Source organism: Folsomia candida, unplaced genomic scaffold (genome assembly GCF_002217175.1).
Source record: "Folsomia candida strain VU population unplaced genomic scaffold, ASM221717v1 Fcan01_Sc072, whole genome shotgun sequence".
NCBI lineage: Eukaryota > Metazoa > Arthropoda > Collembola > Entomobryomorpha > Isotomidae > Folsomia > Folsomia candida.
In genome coordinates, this window is record NW_019091264.1 from 21,500 (window position 1) to 43,396 (window position 21,897).

The following is a 21,897-nucleotide window of genomic DNA, read 5'->3' on the forward strand; positions in this document are numbered from 1 at the left end:
TTCAACTTCATACCCATAGTTTAAGTCTGAATTCCACCTTTCAACTCGGCCAGACATTCAGCAAATAATCTGCAACTGGCAATTCCATGTAAATATATGGATCACCTGTTAAATCCTTGATTTGATAGATATGCACTTGCGAATAATTGTAGCACATCAAAATTTTGAAGCATAATTGACAAGTTGTTTACAATGCGGGATAAACGTTAAGCGGATAAATTTCCTGCGTCATCACGCCATCACTCAAATACATAAATTACTGCTTGTAACACATACAAACTTGTCCAATTGAATACCATAACCAACATTCCAAATGCATAATTGTTCCTACCCAGTGAGACAATGCTTTACATACAATTTTGCACGTGGGGGACTACGATCTATGTAACTGAATTTGGCTGGAGGCTCTTTAGAAATTCGTGATTTGCAGGGATCGCAATTCGACGGAAATTCGTATTAACCACATGACGGGATAACGAGACGGACCATGCTAATTCCTAATCCGTTCCTTCACTCGAGCAGATTGTGCCGTGTTCTTACGTAATCTGGATATCTTTGATTTTCTCCATAAATTAAAAACGTGACCTATCAAAATTTCGAAGCAATTTCAAAATTCTTCAAAGCAAAGACTCCTATCAAGCCGAAATGCAAGGCTTGGATGGAAAACAAACCAAACCAGAACGAGTATAAACCTTTGCCCCGTTTGCAACAATGCGTCAGTTGGGTGAAAGTTCTCCGAGCAAACGGACCACAACAGAGCACGCTCTCGTCCACTCGCCAATCTCAACTTATCCACCACCACCTCGACTACATTACTTTACACAACGCCAACCAGCTACAAAACTTCACTTTCTTCATTAGACGGCAACAACCTTGCGGTTTTCTTTCCAGCGAAATCTTCTTCCTCAAAGTTACATTACGGCATCCTGAAAATTTCACAATTTCTCAAACTCCCAAAAAACAATTTACCTACGACGTACTTACTGATCTCTGTTTCGCTCTCTTAACACTCCAGCGGTTTCGTGTTTAATAACGGACATACTTTCCTGAGAAAACTGATAAATGTTGTTGTTTCATACACGTATTTTCCTTCTTTTTGATCTGCTCCTACATAACTGCTGATTAAGCGAGAAACTATTAACTTTTCAACCTTGTTTGTTTAACCAAGTGGAAATTACGAGGGCAAAACAGGTCTGAAAAACAACCCTGTTTGATCTCGAGTGTGAACCAATTGTGTGATTTTTGTGTCAAGTAAACAATTTTTTGTGGAACAATTTCTCCACGAGAATGACTTTCATCCAGGCAAAGGGCTAATCAAGCCTGTAAAAAAATCATCCATACCTACCATCACACACCTCTTACTCATTCGGCATACGTATGTAAATGCGCTCTATTAATTTTGCAATAATTGCTTGAGTCACAAACTTGTGAAAAAAAGTTGAGACATTTCACGCTGCGAGTGTACACACAGAAAACTCTGAACTTTTCCCATCGGTTAGTATCGTTCTTCTTCTCTTCCCCTCTTGAAATGGAAAAGCTACTTTCTCCTTCCTCTGCATAAAGGAGAACGCAAAGAACAAGAAGTAGGAACGTATTTGTTCCTATAAAATTGAATAGTTTTTCCTCTCGAGCAGAGATAGTCAGCCTGTTTCTGTGGTTTTCTTAGTGGTGTGTGTTGGATAGTGATAGCCGAATAATAAGGACGTCTACTCTCTCTAAACTCCTAGTCGAGAGGGTGATACAAAGGAAGAAAAATTACAAAAGTTTAAACCCCAAAACTCAAAACTAAACAAATAAAAGACGTATTTGAAACCTAATTTAATTTTTCCTTGTTAGACTTTAAGTTTAAAACTTGCCTGAAAACAGTTCACAAGACCAAGGCAGCTTGGGGAATTCCAATTCCTGGAAATTTATTAACCTTCGGACAACTCGGGGAAGAAGCAAGGTAAGACGAAACTCGAGTGGAGAAAGTAAAGTATTCTGGGCAAGAAATGTATGTATGTGCATCGGATTTTTTCTCTGCGTATGTCCGTCACTCATACTTGTGAAGGGATGTCTTATGCCCAGTGTTGACTTGACGGACCACGTAAGTAAGCATGTACATAAGAGAAAGAAATCCAAGGTCTGGTTATTTTAAGGGGAGGAGGAGAAGACGAATTGGGTGGGCGGGGGTAAAGTGAGGCAATTTAGTGGTTGCTATCCTATTCAAGTAGTCCTTGATCTGTCGACATGATGGAGAATGCATCAAATTTAAAGTTGCAAAGTCTAAAAGAAGCGGAGTGAAAGCTACTTAAATGGAATTTTGTATGTATGCAATGGAATTTCTGTTGCACTTTATATCATAGATTTGCCTATTTTTAGCCAGGATTGTCCTCATGGGTGCATTAATTGCTAAATAATTACTGGGTAAATGCATCCAAATGGAAATTATGGAGTTAATTATGAATAATAAAATTTCTTATTCTTTCTTTAATTTTCCTTCGAAATTAGTCATAACCTATTTTTAACCGCCTCTCCTCATATCACGTATGCTCATCACGTCATTCATAAATTTTTTGGTGTAAAATTCCACCTTTTCACCACCACCACTTGCATTACGTCAGTCAGTACTGATTACACCAAGAAGAAGTGGAGGAATAATATATAAAGTTTTTTATTACGTGACTAATTACGTTATGAAAGCAGCGGCCAAATTTTAATTGCTTTCTCTCTCCAAGTACATATTAAATAAACAACAAAAATGTATAAAGAGTAAACGAAAATGCTGACACAAAGTGTGAAAAAATTACTCATATTTCCCTCTGAAACGGAGCCAAGCATGTTAGTGATTGTAAGAAAAGTTGAGGAATTTTGGGAACGAATTGGCAAAATTCTTTTGATAGTGTAAGTTGGTTCCAAAACTAAAATAGAGAAATAGCGAAAGAAGGAGAAAGTTTTGTTCGTGCCGCACGTATTTTTATGTGCATGATCAAATGTGCGTACATATCTGTTTTTGGTAAGAGGAGAAAGTTGGCCTGAATCACGTACAGTCAAACAATGGATGAAGGCAGGCGGGCGGGTGGGATGTTGATGTGACACGGGTGTTATTTCGGTCGTTTTCTTGTCTACATATTTTTTGGCAAATGTTAGACATTAGGTTGGACATCCGGTTGTCTGGGTGCTGGTGGTGGATGGGTGAGTGAGTGAGTGAGTAGGTAGGTATTTCGCAGTGAGACACATTTTGGGCATCTTTAATGTGACGACAGAGCTTATGCATTGTGGCGAGAGTGATATTATGTAACACAAAAACCGAGGTTACGATTGGATGCATTGTGCTTTTATGTTTATTTTTACCACATTAAAAATCAACTCTTAAAAATATGTCGGGTGATGCAAGACCCAAATGAGATCAAAATTTGATCTCTTTTCTAAAAATTTAATACAAATGTTGGATTAGATATTTCGGAGAAATAGTAGGAGTGTGAGACATTTTTTGGGTATCTTCCATGTGACTAAGGTATTGTGGGAAGAGTGATGCAATGCAAAAACGCAGTTTATCATAGGATGCACTGTATTTTTATGTACTTTTTACATTAAAAATTAACTCTTAAAAACATGTCGGGGTTGCAAGACACAAAATTTGGTCCCATTTCTCAAACTTTTAAACCAATATTGGCAACGAACTGACCATGACGGGCAAACTTTTGTATTTACTTGATCTACATAAATATCACAGCATTAACAACATCGTTCCCCAAAATTTCTTCAGAATTACCATTTCTATTATCCCGTGATCCATTTACTTATTTTCATCCGGAATGAATTACGCTCCTACAGGCGCTATAGTCCCTTTCAGAAAATGGCTTATACACTGATCTGATCACTCTCTCTACATCATCTTCCTCTAAAAGTTGTCCTAAATTAAATTAAATTGCTTTACAAGAAGATCCCTTTTCATTAAAAAGTTTGCCGAGTAAAAGAAGCAGGACAAGGCTTTTCTTGCCCTTTTAACAAATCTGGACTCCATTCTGCCAAAGTAGGAAAGTTATCGCCGGATTGGATAAAAGTTGAACCCTCTGACATTTCGTCGTCCTCGTCGTCGGATCGAAATATGTATTGAAAGAAGACGACCAACTTACTAGTGAATTTCTCAAAAACATTGACACAGCGGCGTATGCATGTAAGCCCAACAGCGTAATTTAGAACCAAAGAAGCCCCACTATATGGAAAGAAGTCAGTCAATACGGTGATTTTGCATGTCAAAACCTCGTCCTTGGAGCGTATTGAATGCTTCCTTTATCCAAAGTGTGTGGCGATATTGGTCCATAATCTGCATTTCTGCACTTGCTTGAATTCGCGGAAATGAAATTGGACCAAGGCAGAAGAAGAAAAAGAAAGTGAAAGTTTTTTTTTCATTTTACATACTTCTTCTTTTCCTTCTTCTTCTTCTTTATGAACTAGAAAAAGTTTTCATGTTTATTTTATATTCATTCAAATATAGTTTGCTTAAATTATTATTCAAATTGTTCCACTTTTCCTCCTTTCTTTTAATACATACACGATCTGGTTTCATTTTCACTCAATAAAGTCAAAGAAATGGTGGGGAAAGTTGGGTAAAAGATAATACAAGAAGAATCTTTGGATTTAGTTGGATAGTCAGATTTGATTCCGACTTGTCATAAGTTATGGAAAGTTGGTCCTTCCGCGTATGTATCGTAGCGTAGTCTAAAAAAATCAGACTTTTCATAAAATAAAATAAAGTTAACAAACTGGGTTATGTAGGATTGGATTTTGTAAAATCTTCCCATTCTTTTAGACATTTCTTCTCCTCGTCTTGTGACGTGACTCGATACACAGTTACACAATTCGTCCATAGTTTTAAAGCTTTCTTCTAGACAACGGAGGAGGAAGGGAAAGTTGGCCAATTACGTGTCAAACTTTTTCACTTTGAACATGAAATTGAGAAAGAGGGAAAGTGTGTGTGAAGAGTGAATGCAACATGGCTATACATATTTAGTAGTGTGGTTCGAGACTCAATATTTCTTAAAAACTTGTCCACTTGTTTCATTTCCTAAATGTAATATGGGCCGGAATTTACATGAATCGTCACGAGAACTGTACTGTATAAATTCTCTAGGCTACAATTGGTGAGGAAAATTGGAATCTTTACTTTATTTGGCAAACTTATAATACGTTTGACTTTGATCCAAGTTTATGTGACAAATTCATTGTCACATTACTTTAAGTCTTGGCCAAAGTTACGATAAATAACAAAGGAAAGATCAAGCGTCAGACAAGGAGGAGGGAAAACCACCCAACAAGTGCTGCAGTACTAACCAGGCTAAAAAAGAGTTCTTCACTTTCACTCTGGTGAAAAGTTGAATGAACAAACACAATCCACTTTTATGTATTCATTCATTGTCCTCATTCTTGTCGTGATCATGTGGGAGGATGGAGCCAATACTTTTGTGCAAGAAATCGGAAACACACAACAGTAACAAATCAGAATTAGGTCGGAAGAGAGAGAAAGTGAAAGAAGTAAATAAGTCAAACTTTCTCCCAAAATAGAACGATCTCAACGATTGAATTAGTTTCACTTTCACTTTACTTTAGTTTCTCTTATCATCTGAAAAGATGCACTTTTGACAATTTCCCAGGCCAAACATTGGCAAAATTTTGATCCTCCATTGGGAGAAAGTTTATCAAAATTTTATTTTATTCAAATTTATGCACCCTTGTCCGTCCATCAAGAAGACTACTTTCATAACATGGTGATCTTTCCTACATGGAAAATGTCATCAAGGTTTAGACCAGACGAGTAGAAGAAATGATTAATCTATTTTAAATCTTGGTAGGTTTTGGGGGAGGAGAAAGTAGAATAGTCGTCATCAGTGAGTTAGATAATGAGGACTGGATTGCAGCTCACATTTGCATTCCATTCTTGACTCCGCTCTCATTATTCTTGTGTCAAAGGCAATGCAGCCAATCTCATTATTTGATAAGGAAAGATATTTTCTGCTAGAATCTGCCTATATTTATAAAACTTAAGACAAACCGAAATGAAAGTTGGAGCAGTTGCATGTGACTTTTGTTAATGACGCAAAAACAAGAAATTCTTATGAACGAATAAGGTTTCTATTTTTTTGGAAATCATTAGCAGACTTTTCCCCTCTTAATGGTTTGTCCTATTCGGTTTCGAAATCAAAACTTACGGACATAATCATCATTATTATTGCCACGTAGAATCAGATGAGAGTCAACCAGCACAGATCATCTTCTCTTGGATCCTTTCACTTTCTTCTCTCGAGGTGCGAAGTCCACTCGTCATTCGTTGCTGATTCTGCGAAAACAGGATACAATCCATTTCAATTTGCATCATTTCTCGTGGCAAAAAAAATGAGGCAAATTCCCAACTGAGCACTGCATCATTTTCTCGTGATGAAAGCAATGTAATGCATCAAAATATATGGGGATGTGTGCAGAATGAGTAATATGGGAGAGCGACAACATGGGAAATGTGTGATGGCATGGCAGCATCGATTCCGTGAAAGGGTGGTGGTCGTGATCTCGACGTAGGGTTTGAAATTTCTGGAAAAAATGGGATCATCTCGATATGTATCTAAGGGTTTCATGGGTGTTGTTTCCTCCTCCTCCCTCTGTCAGTATTCTGTCAGATTTATTTATTTATTTCATCTCGTTTGCTTCTTGTTGGGAAACGATTTCGAATTCTGATCAAGTTCTGGGTTTGTTCTTGGTTCAATGTGAATCTGTGCTGTGTCTTTTGCTTGGTTGGTGTAGCGGAACGGACGTAACGAGTGGTAGTGTTGGTGGGTATGACATTGTCGGCCTGTTTTTGTTTGGAGGGGGCACGGCATTTTGGTCATGATGGGATCGAATGGAGCAGTATGTACAGTTTCCTGTCAAAATGTTGGGGGTACCCCCCGTGGACGGATGGGTTGGTATTTTGGATGCCCCTGATGCGAGAATGGGCTTCGTTTTTTCCTTCTTCCCCAGTTGAGTGAGAAAGGAAGACAAAGAAAGTAAGTATGCAGGGTCGATCTGGTTGTATCCTGTAAATAAATAAAAAACATTGAACTTGAGATGAAGTGGAGGGAAGGGAACATGCATCCGGAATTATTTAGAGCGGAAATTGAGAAATTTATAAATTTGGATAGGCTTGTATCGAAGTTATGACGGAAAGCAATTATTTGAGAAGTTTGGTAAAGTTTAATTCCGATTTATGTTGTTTATATATTTTACAAACAATAATCGTGGAAGATATAGAATACAATTTCTTGTCGGATTTATTACGGTTGAAGAATAAGTAAATAATGCCGCAGAATATTTCAAACGAATTTAGGTAACAATTTTTTATGAAATTCTACAAATTTTGCAAGTTTTTTTAAGTTTATAAATTCATTCAGACCTAAAAATTTCACCTTCTCATTAGCGACTAATGCGATTTTATTGCTTAATATAGATTTATTAAGAAGTTTTGAAGCATAATTTGTACTGTTTTATTTGTGACTTTTATTTTTATTTGATTTTTAACTCTCTGTAAGTACTCTCATCCATTTATTTATGAGGTGTCTATTTTGTCATGTAATACACTACACATTTATTTTACTGTACTTTTTCGGAACGTGAAGTGGATTCTGAGTGGATTTCTTTACAAATAAAAGCGTAACAACAAGTGATTTTTGGGGAGACGGTTCGGAATAAAGTGAAGGAGGGGTGGAGGTTAGGGGATAAAAAATCTGATTCTTTTCATCACTTTTGTATGCATGCAGTCTATGTATATAAACAATTTATGCGTTTTCAGGGTAAAAATTCGAGTCTGAACTTCAAAAATTTTATTATTAAATAGAATCATTCTTTACTTATACATTTTAATCTTTCGTAATTACAACTTTTATAAAACTTCCGCAAAAACATAAATCGGAACCAAACTTGACCAAACTTTTCAAATAATTCGTACCCCTCGTACCTATACATTTTCAGCCATCACTCCGATATGTACAAGCTACTTATCTGCATTTCCCGATAAGTCCCCACCACACCACACCAATCACTCACTAATACCATAAAGAGAGCACGTTGTCCTTTGTGAATTAAAAGTGAATGGATTTAGATGATTATGCAACTCTCCCTTTCTTCCTCTACGACATGACGTGAATGCCAAGCGGATAAATAGTCACACACACATTATATTGTATTACATAAGAATAACACAAAGCGTCGTCATCCATCCTCCCCCATTATGCACTTCTGTCTCGTGAAATGAGAGTAAAAGCGTCGAGGGAGTTTGGTTCACAATAAAGCAGTAAAGTTTTCGCCCCGTCCTCCTCCTCATTCACGGAATTGTATCATTTCTCCATTATTTCCATGCCTTGATAGAGGTCTGATAGCATGATGGGCAGACGATATTGCACTCCGTGGTCTCCCGAGAGAGGAAGAAAGCAATAGGGTTACGTAGTCTCTCTCTTATTGTGCTGGATGCAGTTTGTCCGTTATCCGTCCGATACACACGTTTGTTGTCGTCGTCGTCGTCATTTCATGCCAGTCTTCATTTTTGGTCAAGTTGCAACCCAATATTGAACGATAACTGCGTAGTCGTCGCCATAAAATAGAGGCGGAGAAAGAAGTTACGTGTGTGTATGTGTACGTATCAGCAATTTGGTTCAGTAAATGATTGAACGCTGATTAATTGGCGGACTGGCACGGAAGACTGGGTTCGAGTTAATTAATCATTTGACGATGTGCAGTGCAGAACAGAATAACGGAGTAATAATTAGGAAAAGTTGGTCCAATTTTTTCCTTTCCCCGCTGTTTGTTTGTCAAGTGACAAATTTTGCCAATTTGTAAACATTTATGGTGTAAAATATGGATTGAAAGTAAAGTATAAAAAAATATTTATGAATTCAGTTCACCCTTCACACAATCCTGTCCCTGTCCTGCCAAACAGAATGCCTGATTAGATACGCAATGACTTGAAGATATTTTCTGGTGGCTTCTTTCTTTCCCATCAATTTTCTTATATAGATCATCATCCGAGTGTCACTTCGCATTTATTTGGAGGCATCATCCAGCCGAGTGGCTGGCTTGGCTTCTCGTGGCGACATGACGTGACACTTCTTTCTTCCTCCCTTCCTCCCTCGGCCCCTTCCCGTAATTCTTCTCTGTCGGTCGCGGAGGGAAAACCATATTAAATATTACATGACCAAGAATGGAGGGATTGCATGGTGCGGAAAATAAATGACTTTTGACACCGAATTTTTATTGGAATTAGGCTACTTTGTCAAATGGTATGGTAGGGCATGCGGTGCGTGTAAGTATCGTGGTGATGGATGCGAACCAAATTACGAGGATATCATTAATTATCTATTGCCGTACGCGAAGTGCGATCGAAGTGCGATTAAGAATCGTGAATTTTTACTGGAATTCGGCTGAGGTGAGTGGTTTTTTGTGGAAAAAAGAGGACATCTTGGCGTGGAAATGTCCAGGGAAATATTTTTATTGCGTTACGTTACATAATCCGAGAAGGACTTTTTTGGTATAAGGTTTGGATTGGATAATAATAATGTCTCGTGTCGTGGACGAGAGGGTAGATTTCGATGTGCTCTCAATCGATTCACTCGATATTTCCGTGGGACTGACCCTCGATCCTCTTGGTTGGACCATGGATTTTATTTCGTCCCCTCATCCGCCGTTTGCGTTGAGTGAGCATGTCGGATGCGACGTGATTATTGTTATTGTTATTGCTATTTTATTAGAATTTATTGCTCTAACTGGTCGTGTGGGATTGTTAATATTGGAATACCTTGGAATGAAATAAAGTAAGAGATAGACTTGTCATCAGGGCACGTAACGATTAATTGAAACGTTTCGTTAATACTTTATTGGTGGATAATTAACAGTAAAAATTGGTGTTTTGAAAATTGTTCGTCGTAAATTCTGAAAGCGGACCGGTAAGATCTAAAATATTTGGTAGAAAAGAATTGATAGAAAATTAAAATTAAACAGGGGCTTTAGAGTTGAACAATTTGAAAATATTCAAAATTTAACCACGCTGCATCTTACACCTTCGGATTTTCTTATAATCAAAACTCGATAAAAATGTTTGATTTGAACGGTATTCGTGTTAAATCATGAACATGACCTTCTGTGAACTAAAATATTTAATAGAAACGAATTGGCCGAAAATTTAAATTAAACAGCGACTGCAAAGCTTAACAATTTCGAAAATATTCTCAATTCAACCATGCCGCATCTTGCACCTTCAAATCTTCTTAAAACCAGGCCTCACCAAAATATGCGCTGCGACCTGCAACCCTTACAAAATCCGGGACCCCTCTTCCCAAGTGTAAATCTAATTTCAAGCAAGTTAAATTCTAATTAAGAAACTGTGCTAATCCGGAATAATACTCTCCCTCAAGTGTTAAGTATCTGTTGCAATGGTAGAAATAGTAGGAGAAATAGTTCTATGTATGCATATATTCGGGCACAATCCCTCCTCCCTATTCTCCTCCTTACTTAATTCCGGAAGTTGAACCGGCTGTCTGTCCACATTTTGGAAGGGGGAAAAGATTATAAATTAAATTTTGGTTCACATCTTAAACGAAACAGGTCGATCGGGAGGAGATAAGTACCGTCTCGTACCGTTTTGTATTCTACATAACAGGATCTGTGCGAAATGTATGTGGCTGAAGGCCGGGGGCAAATTTATTTAAGGTGGAGATTGCATAGCAGTTTTCTCAAAATGTGAACCGGAAAGGACTCGTAGAGAAGAAGAGAAGGGACTAAATTGGAGGAAAATGTGGAATCTTCTCGGTTTAAGCTTAATTTCATCTCCACCTTTGTAATTTATTCGATAATTGCGACCCAATCTGAGTGACGGGTGAGTAGTGATGCATCAGCAAAATTGATGAATTTTAAATTATGATGGAAAATGAGAGTGATGAAATTTTACATATTTTCGAGCTAAAATATGACAAAAAGGATTATGTATGTATGTAACTGGTACACTTCAATAATTCATGTCATCAGAGTAAAAGCCAAGGTAGAGGTTGGTCAGGGTCTCAATGCACTTATACATTCATATGGGAACACATCTACATGAAAATCTATATGAAAATGCACTCAGAAATTATGCACTCTTCTAAAGAAAAATTCACTTTTGTTGAGAAAACCAACATTTTCCGAATATCTCTCCCCATGTGGGTTTCATGTCCCTCGACCTCGTCATAATCCACACCGGTTCTTTCCCCACTTACTTATCTTCTTGTTGCATTTCTTTCTTTCTTCTACTGCATTACACATTTCATGCCACCCTGCTTGCACACTGAGAAGATGCGAGTTTGAAGAAGAATGAAATACTTTTTGGATTTCATATACGGATAAAATATGCATGAGATTTCTCTCTCTGCCACTTCTTGCGGTGGTGGTGGGTGGTACTGACTGACGAAGAAATTCCGTAAAGTGCGGATTTGTCGTGCTTTTACTTCACTTGAGAATCATCCCAGAGTAGAAGAACACAGATGAGAATTTACAATTCAGAAATGCAGATTTCCATCTTTACTTTTACTTTACTCTGGAGATTTTCGTCTTCATTCCGGTGTGGGTTTTGTGTGGTGTGGTGAATATATTCCATGCAAAGGAGAAGCAGCAGCAGAAGAAGCAGCAGCATATCAAATAAGTTCTAATTAATGGGGAAGACAAAGCAAAGATTAAGATTTAAAAGTGCTCATTAAACGAGTCTTGAGAGAAAAAGGGACAAAAATTATGCTGGGAGAAACTGATACAAAAATGTCTAAAGACTATTATTCGAGGTCTTTTTGTGCCACGATTCCCTTTCCTTAAAAACTAAGGAGTTGGTTACTTTTGCCAAGTACGTATCATACACACAAGTTAGTTTTCTGGATGGGAAAATTATTCAGATTTCTCTCTCTTTCTCTCCATGTAAGTAATTCAGGCTGTATGCATTTGAGTGCCAGAATGCATTTCAAGGTTCCGTCGAGCTACATAAATAATAAGGCTGGTTGCTGGTACACAAAACTAGTGGGATCCGAAACTATGGTCATATTTTGTGGTTTCTGTATTTCGAGAAGGAGGACAAGATGACATTTATCAGCATTTAAATTAATTATTTGTTAATGAGTACAACTCTGGGCTGGGTATCGAGTCCTATTTTGTGTAGCTACATACATAACCATGCAGTATGACGAACAATTGCATCCAATTTATGCCACACAATGCAATCCAGTCGTACTGCACATCCAGTCATCCAACCCCACCAACCAACCAACTTCCTGTTTTAAGGAGGAGTGAATTAAAATTAACTTATCACTCGTGTCGAGTCAGGCTTGGTTTTCATTTGGGTGAAGAATACGAACCCAAGTTTACGAGAGAAATTCAATCGTGACGTTAATGTAGTTAATAACAGTGAGAATCTCATCATGAGATGGAGAGGATATTGTGATTGAATACTGGGACTGAAGTGGAGCTAATTTACTTGATGAGGAAGAAGTTGTGAGACACGCGTGCCGTTCCTAATTTCCGACAAGTTTTCGAAACGTATTAAGAACTTAAGTAATTTGGAAACCGTGTTACAAAAAACTTAAATCGCATTTATGAAATAAATTGGAACCAAATTTTCAAATTTTTGTATTACAAAAAATTATCTATCAAAATGAGCCAAAAAACGAAAACCCGTCTCTAACTAAACAGCACTTTGTTTCATTCCTCTTGGTAATTTACGCACATTTTAATTCTCGCTTTTACTTTCTCTCTCTGCTTTCATCTCTTTGGAAAGGAGAGGAAGTCTCCCACAAAGATTTAACACTTGAGCTACAAACACTCGTGTCCGGAAATGGATGCTGGAGTGCGAGCGATAAAAAACGTGACACGATATAATGTGACTCTCCTCTTGCCGGGTGGCAATTTCCTCTTGACAAATTGGTCCTATTACTGCGCTCCGATTACTGTACTACAATTCCCTCCCTGCATACATGCAAGCATTTCTCGCTGTTGTTGTTTTTCTTGTGCGAAAATGGGGTACAAGTTTTTAAACATTTATTTAAACATGTAAATCATTCTGTAAATAAAAATGCGTATTTGTATTGCGTATGTTCATTTTGTATGGTGTGATTTATGTGGATCTACGTGCGTGGGTGCGTATAGCGCATTTTTTACCAAGGAGGAGAGAAACGAGAACGGAAGGAAGGATGTGAAACGATGTACTTTCTCCGTCTTAAATCTTAAGTTGAATCTATGAACAGTTTTGACTTTTGAATTTAGTTCCGTTCCAAAAATGACTTTACTTTCTGTTTCTACTTTTTGGGAGTGATGTATTCGTTTTGTGTGTAATTCCCATTTCAGTTACGCATCATGGTTAGGGATTCCAATCCCGGACGATTTTTTAAATCCCGGGAATCGGGAATCCCGGTTTTCGCCGTGACAAATCCCGGGATTTTTTCCCGAAATTCAAATATTACCGTATAACTTAGTCAAATTATGGTGCACATGGCTCTAAAAGTACCGAGCCTGAGCATATTTATAATACTTACATTACATATTACATAATATTTACATATCTACTGATGTGTGTTTTCCAAATATGTGCATTCATAAGTATTATTATAAAGTATGCTATTTTCTGGCATACACATGATAGTAACATAAATTAGCGAGCATATTGTTTTGCCTGCTATGATAAATGCAAAATTTCGATGTATTGTGGTAGCTCAATTTTCGTCATCTATCTTGGAGAGGTGATGAGAAAAAGTTTGATAATTTCATTCCAGAAAACATAAATAATTAATCAAGGGTTCGCCACCATGTTAACCAGAAATGCACAAACTTAAGTTTAGCAGTATTATTTGGCCTAAATCGCGAACAATTATTCAAAAACTACAATTGGACATGGAATTTGGCAATTCAAAAATTTCAAGCTCAAATATACGAACTACCTCGTTCAGTCAAAAAGCTTTTCATTCAGCCTAAAATTCATCGACTAAAATTTGGAATCACTTGTAACGTTTTAGTGTTTTTGGGCATACGTGATTTCGGATTCCATAATTATGCCGAAAATACGGCGTTCTTGTTGCTTCAATTTAATATCTGACATCTAAATTAGAAAATTTTAAGTTCCATGTTGTATTAAAAATTTTATTTGTGAATTAAATACAAAATTTGGATGAATATTCGAAAAATACGGCTACCAATATTGTTTAGAATGTAAATTTTCGACTTTAGGATCAATTTTGACTGGTTATGCTCTTCAAAGCTTTTTCTTACCAATCATATAACCGAAAATTATATAAAACTGCTATTAAAATAGTAAATTACAAGTAATTTCACTTCTGAATGACAAATTGAAAAATCCCGAAATTCCGGGATTTCAGTCATTCAAATCCCGGGATTTCGGGATCCCGTTTCCCGGGAATTCCCGGGAATTAAATCCCGAAAAATCCCGGGACTGGAACCCCTAATCATGGTATACGAGTTTGGAAAGATGCATTTTTTTGTGGGAGTGCAGGATGCATGTTATTTTATGTAAATCAGGGTGGAATCTTGTTGGGGTGGATTGGATGTGACATGTAATGCTGGAGAAATATGTATGGGGAGGGAGGAGTGCATCCTTTAATCTTAATCTTATTAATGTTTTATATGTATGCGATTCTTAAATTTGAGTAAAATTTTATTTTTCAAGATTTCAGAAATGAAAGAATGTGATATTTTGTAAATGTGAAGAGGCTTTGGTCGAAGCTGTTGGTCGTATCTTTAAACTTTGTAGGGCAATACATATATGTAACAATAATTTCTACTTATAACTTCTAACTCACTCAAATTACGACATTGCATTAAAAAATCGTATTAAAAAAAATAATTCAAACATTTTAAAAATTTCAGCAGCAATTAAAGCTATTTATTAACTAACACTAAAACATGAAACATAGAATTCAACTCAAATGAATTTTTACAAGCCAAACATATTACATAAAATTTTGAGATTTGCATAATAAAAGTAAAGCAAATCTTCTCAGCATTTATGCAAATATTGCTACATACTTTCCAAGTCTCTCCAACAATTCCACCACCTTCATTTTGGCAAACATGCAAAAACCCCGTGACCACCATTCTCCATTTTTGGATCCATGCAACCAAGACGGCAACAACGACCTTAGGCAAGGTCTTATTTACGACGGAGGAAAACAAAGCCTTGTGTCTTTTTCTCTCTCCTTCTTTCCCACCATGCCTACTGCTGTCTGTCTGTCCGTCTACCTAAGTCCGACGGCCATGGCTTGTTGCATTCAGAAAAATAAAAATCCACCAGCCCCACTAAAAACCGGGTATAGCATGGCATACCTAATTCCACGCGTATAAGTCCAAATCCTGCAAAAGTTGGGGAGAGGGAAAGAAAAGTTGTGATGTTGACTTTCAATAAAGCCTCCACGCACAGTATGTCTCGCAGTGTGGAGGAAAAAACACTTTCTTTCCTTTGAAAGGACGAGACGAAGGAGACGTCGGGCCACACAGAGGAATGATGTGAAGGCGAATTTGAATGGGGAAGATGAGGGAAATGAATAAAAGAAAAGGAGAAGACGGAAAAAGCTGGATTATTTCTCTTTGACTTTTCAGTTTAAAAAGAAAGACTTCTCTTTTTGATGGGGGTGAAGAAAGTGAAAGTGAAAGAATGAGAGAGAGCGCACTATTTTCTTCTGTTCTTTCCTCCACGCCAGACGGTGTTTTAAACTACGTGTCGAAATATGCGACTAATGATGAAGCGGCGGAACGTAGAGGATTTTGTGAAAGTGTCAAAAAATACATGGATTTGAAACAATAATATAATTTTGAAGGAGGGTGGAGAGGGATAAAATTTGTAAAGTAGATGGAGATAAAGTATATGCAGCTTACAGGCAGGCTCGACACGTGTGTGGATATATAATAAATATACAACAGACAAAGACAGAGATAGAGAGACAAAAAAAATCCAATAATACAGTGAAACGAGCATAGTTAATTATTACCGGCAGGTGTGCAATGTAACCAGTTCACCAATAATTTTGGAAACAAATTTGGAAACATCTGAAAACTTGTACTTTTCAAAAATAACATATTTCAAATTTTTATAAACATCTGAATAAAAAACAAACAGACGTCGAAATTAAACGAGCACTACTACATAAATACTTGCATGAACTGTGTGTGTTTCAACAACATGTTCAGAGTACCAATAATGACAGCTATTCTAATAAATAGTAATTAATAACCAACTCCTTAATTCATTTCGCACATGCTTATGAGTCAGAAGGACCTCATCTAAAATACAAATACTTCTTCATATCTATTTAAATAATCATTTTGGCATTGAAATCTACCAAAAATTATAAATTTACAATCTTAATAAATCAACCACAAAATAATTTACTAAAAACATGCCCATTAAATTTAATTAATTTCTACTTTTTTTTCTTGTTACAGAACTCCAAAAATTGCCGATCTTCCCAATCCACTCCCAAGAAAAGGGAAAGGTAAGCAGATAGAAAACTCCCTTCATAATTGTATAACATCCTTCTACCCGATGGATACGTAGGCAGAGATGATTTCAACTTATATAAGGCCGTCATGCAACGCTCACCACATGATCTGACCTTGCCCAGGGGACGCCGTTAGTACATACAAAGTGCATGGCAAAGTTAAGTAGTTAAGTTAAAGTACAAGTAAAGCCTCCAACCAACCAACCACCTTCACGGTCCTCAAAGTCAGGTCGTCGTTGTCGGTGGTGCACAAAATCTTGATTTCACTCCGCAGAACAAAAGCAGTAACATCTTTGCCTCCCTCGAGCTAATCGTCGTCGTCCTCGTCATGATCCGATACCGCACAACTTACATCACGTTTAATACCGCAGGTAGGCGGCCAGGGATGAGATGAAACTGCACAATTTGCCAAAGTGGGAACGAAAATTGAAAATTTTTCAATCAGCTCGCTTTCTCTTTGTAAAGTGGGAATTCAACTTCACGTCCACCTTTTTTTTTGTTTTAGAGCACGCCATGGAAGGAAATTGATGTTGAAGGCGAGCGATTTTTTTCTTTGTTTGAGAGAACTCTCTCATTTCATGATGAAAAGAATGTTATTGTTAAGCTTGCAATTTACGGTTAAGTTTTTTGAGGAAAAAATGCAACAAGCCGAGTGAACTGATACATCGACTGTTTTTGTTTTCTTGCGTGGAAGATTACAGGATTGTGTTACATTTTTCTTCATGTTGAGAGTCATCATTAAACTTGGATGGACGAATTTACTCTGAAGGTTGTATATACATAAAACATTTTGGTGAAGGTGGATCCTTTGGTGGACGAAGAAAAAAATCAGGATTTGACGAGTTTTCTTGGAATCAATCTCATTTTATCTTTGAAGATGTTTTACATGGCTTCAAAAGTTTGCAACTTTCTCCACAACTTGGAAAATGAACATCAACTCGATTAGAAGATGTTTTGTGTAGGATTACTTCATTATTTGGATGCATACACAATTTCGGTATTTTTCACAGATTGATTATTTTTATTTTTTACGCTTTTTCATACTTCATTGGCATGTTACATTCTTGGTATTAAAACAAACTGGTTATAATCATCTATTATAATCAGGAATATAAGTGTGATCGCCTGCAGTGTCATTCTTTCCAAAAAGTATTAAACTTTTTCAACTACAACTTTCTCTACAATTTTCACTACACAAAGTGTCCCTCATTTTCAGTTTTACTCTCTTTAAAAACAAGAGAATCATCAGGTCTTCAGCTTATCGAGGAGAAAATCACGAATGGAAAAACTTGTAAAATAATATTTTTACTTACCCACCAAACCAAACCTCACTCCTCCTCTCACCAACCAACTAAGCTCCCCTGAACCATTCCCTTTTCTTGATCTATTTACAAGAAAGAGACCAAGTAAAATTCTTTTTCCCTTTGTATCCAATCCAGATTGCTCAAGAGCTCGAGTCTAAAAAAAGGGATTCGTACATAATAACACAACATGGACGGCTCTCTCTCAAAGTAGGAAAAAAGATAAGGTGCATATTTCATTACGTAATATATTATAATGCTCTTATTTACGACATGTCAAAGGCTCAAAGGAAGAGATGGTGGGTATAACATAAATATGTTACATTTCGTGCCTAGGTCTTCTCCTTATTCTCAGTTTATTATCCCATCAAATCATATTTCCTGCATCTACCCAGACCCTCACGGTGCACTCCACTTGCTCACTTTTTTGGTTCCGTTACGGTCAAAAATTCGGATTGAAAGGAGAAAGTGCTCCACACCATGTTCGGTTCACTTACTCACTTGAGACACACAATGGGACACACAATCTCGACTCTCGACTGCTAAATGCAATAAGGCAGGCAAAGCAGAGGAGGAGAAGGTAATCCCATTATTCGGATGAGAGTATGACAACATTTTTTTACGGGGTTGGTCCCTATCTCACTCGCTACGTATGTAGTTGCTCGTTGTTATTGTGCTGGGAAGAAGTCCTGGGCAGTATTTTTTATTCGGATAGAGAGAAGAGAGATATCTTTGTGTGTAGTAGTTGAACTGGTTTTTCATGAGTACAAATTCCATCAAGATGTGACCTTTATGCAAAAAAGAGCAATATAAAAGTATGATTATGTGGAATTTGTTGAGAAAATGGGGAATTTTAAGGGTTAAGGTTGTCCTGAGAAGGATGAGTGCGTGGTTTTGGAATTTTTACGTGGATGAGGAATAATTTTTACGTTTTGCGTGAGGAGTGTTGCGTTTTTTGTATTGCTGTTTTATTATTATTTATTATGCACAAAGTTTTTTTTTCATAGTTATGATAATTGTCAAAATTTAAAACTTGAAATTTAGCTTGATTTTATTTCAATTTCATCGTAAATATGAAATATAAAATTATAAAATCTAAATTTGTACGATCCAACGCCATAACAAAATTTAATAACTGTGGAAAATATTAATTTGTAATTAAAGATCAGCAAGAACAGCATACAGATTTGAATGTTTGAAGATTATGTCTATTACGTAATGCTACTTTCTATTTAGGAAATCTTACTTCTTTAAACGTTCAACTCTGCGGACAAAAACCTCCAGACAACTTGCATGAATCTTTTTGACAACCTTGAAAAAACGAGCTTTTTCTCATCCTTTTTCCACAAAAAGTCACACCACCACTTCATTCCTCTCACATTAATACTGTCGGATATATATCCCTAATAAATGGATGATGTTGATAGAATTTGAGAGAAAATGTCAGTTTTGTGGCCGCCTTTTTCTTTTTCCTTACTCTTTTAACACAAGTAAAGTAAAAGTAACGCACTAAATAAAAAATGTGGCCACAGCGGAGATGAGATTCTCTCCCGAGCAGGCCAGCACCATTTACAAAATGGATCTGTCACTCAGCATCTTCATCATTATCAACTACACGAAAAAAGAAGAAGTGTGAAGTTTTGTAGCTTTTTTTAGAGGTTGTCAAAAAAGCGTACAAAATTGCTCTTCTTCACAATAAAAAGTCACCCACACAGCCTTTCACATTATGAATGGTCAAGTTTTAAATGCATTCCATTCCTCTGCCCGAGAATAAATGATGGCACGACGGAATTCGATGGATGCACACGTCTGCATCCATCCCGTCGATATGGATCGTGTCTGACAAGACAACACAACATCCTGATGAGTCTAATGCATAACAATGGTAACAAAATAACCGAATTCAACCCCATTTTCTCTCCAGTGACTCGCACGCTAACGAATTTTGACAGGTGATCAACAATCTTATGAATCCTGAGCTTTCCGCATTTTTTCCGTAATGGGACACGTGTTGAGTGCGACGTCAAGTAAAGTGATGTGTGCAGACACTTGTTCTTTCTTTCTTGTAGACACGTTTCACATTATTTGAGAAGAGGAGATTACCGACCCGAGTGGAATATGGATTGTGAGAATATTTACTTTATAACGGGCTGAAAGGTGAACAATGAAGTGGTGAAAGTAAGTAAACAGAAAAAATAGGCACGAACTTATGGACCCGGCGAACCTACAGGTTTTGTTTAATATAAAGTTGCTTGCCTGACCGGAAATTAATTTTACTTCCACTTTCCCCACCACCGTGTAGGATAGGATGGGCTCTAATTGAGTCTTTTTCCAGGTATTGTGAGCGAAGAAGGTGGGTACACACCAAGAATTAATGAATATTGAAGACAAAAAAGTGGGAAACAATCTGCTCCTGTTTTTTGGTGGTGTTTGTCCTGCAGCGAGTTTGCTGTGGTTTTGTATAATAGCGCCCCACCACATATAGTTTCGCACCCATTAACCCAAATATTTTAAGCTAACGAGATAAATCATTTAAATTGCGAAAAGCCAATGTAATAAGAACTCTCGTTTGTAAAAGTAACGACGCAATCCATCCCCTTTATTACTCTGCCTTACTCTTGTTCGCTCCAGGTCCTAAATAAGTTACAAAGTGGGAGAAAGTCAACGCATAAATAAGTCGATACAGCGAGAGGAGAAAGCAATTTTGCGAGGGAAAAAGTATGCCTGGAAATCAATCGAGGTTCTGCGCTGATTTATGCAATGATTTCCCAAAGAAAAATCAGACCGTGCTGTAGTAAATTTACTTTAAATTAGCCATGGCCGAGAAAGTAATGAGGAAAAATGTGGGGAAAGTTTTTGCAAATCTGTTCACATTTTATTATTCGGAATTGGACCAGGTTTCTTATTTACTTTGGGAAGAAGTAGGCAAGGTCGTATTTTATGTGGGTGGCACCTCTCCATACGAGTTGGGTTGGTGCACTCTAAATAATTTGGAGAAAAATCGTCACCCGTGGAGAGAGGTACTAGTTTTGGGTGATTATTACGGAGACGTTTTGTCACCAGAGGGAAATAAGTCGAAAGTTAGTGTACTAAACATACGTGACGTCGGTATTTAAAAAATTGAACATTTAATATACTATTTTGCACGGTTTGGGGTTGCATTTTTCAACAATTTATTGATAGCTTTCGTACCTTCTTGATCCTTCTTCAAGTCAATTGATTTGAAAATTAAACATATTTAACTAACTATCAGATTTTTTGTGCCGTGAAAATATTGAATTTTTTAATCCGACGTCACATGTGTTTGGTGAACGAATTGTTGAATTATTTCCCGTTAGTGGCAAAACGTCTCCTTAATCATTACCCAAAAATAGATCACTCTTGTACCTCCGTGAGTCTATTTGTCTCCAAATTATTTAGAGTGTGATCGTATAGGAAATTTAAGCGAAAAGGGAAAATTGTACGAGTTGGTTTCCGTGATTTTCTATAAAAATGGACAAGTGAAGGCACCAGTTTCTCGGGGAAAGTTTATGGTGGTGGAGTATGGAGTAGAATTGTGGTCGTCCCGTCCATGCCTGGTCCGTCTGGTAGTAATGGTAATATGTTGAGCAGGATTTCCTTCCGGTGCAAATTGAATGCCTATTTTTTTCAGGGAAGAACCTGAAGTGCAATGGTTTTAGTTTTAGTGGAGCCTTTTATTTTCTCGACATGGTCCCGGTTTTACTATTTATTTCGCTAATACTGTATTACTTGCTGGAGTTTTTTATGGAATATTTAGGAGTACGTGGGCAATTGTGTAATCGCGAGGGGCCATTTATTTTGTTAATTTATAATTTAGGTAAATGTTAAAGTTAATTGCGAATTTTTAGCTAATTGTTAAATTACAAAATTTGTATGCTTAAACGTCAAAATAAATATTTACGCGTATATTAGTATAAATTAAACTATTTATTAGATTGCATGGTGTCTAGGTCTTCTGTAATTAATTATAAAAAGGAGTTCTGCACTAGAAATATAATTTTTGGTAAAACTACTTATTTTCTAACATAAAAATTTAAGCAGGAATTTTTTAATATAAA

The 21,897-nt window shown here is 36.9% G+C and overlaps 1 protein-coding gene across 2 annotated transcripts in view; it reads left to right on the forward strand.

The window, feature by feature from the left end:
- The first annotated feature begins 732 nt into the window (after nt 1-732).
- LOC110862840 (titin) overlaps nt 733-21,897 on the forward strand; it is a 77,444-nt gene continuing 56,279 nt past the window's right edge. For both annotated transcript variants that reach the window (XM_035845882.1, XM_035845883.1), the window contains exons 1-2: nt 733-1,945; nt 16,462-16,511. The gene's annotated coding sequence lies outside the window, so the exon portion shown is untranslated. The remainder of the gene's footprint in view (nt 1,946-16,461; nt 16,512-21,897) is intronic.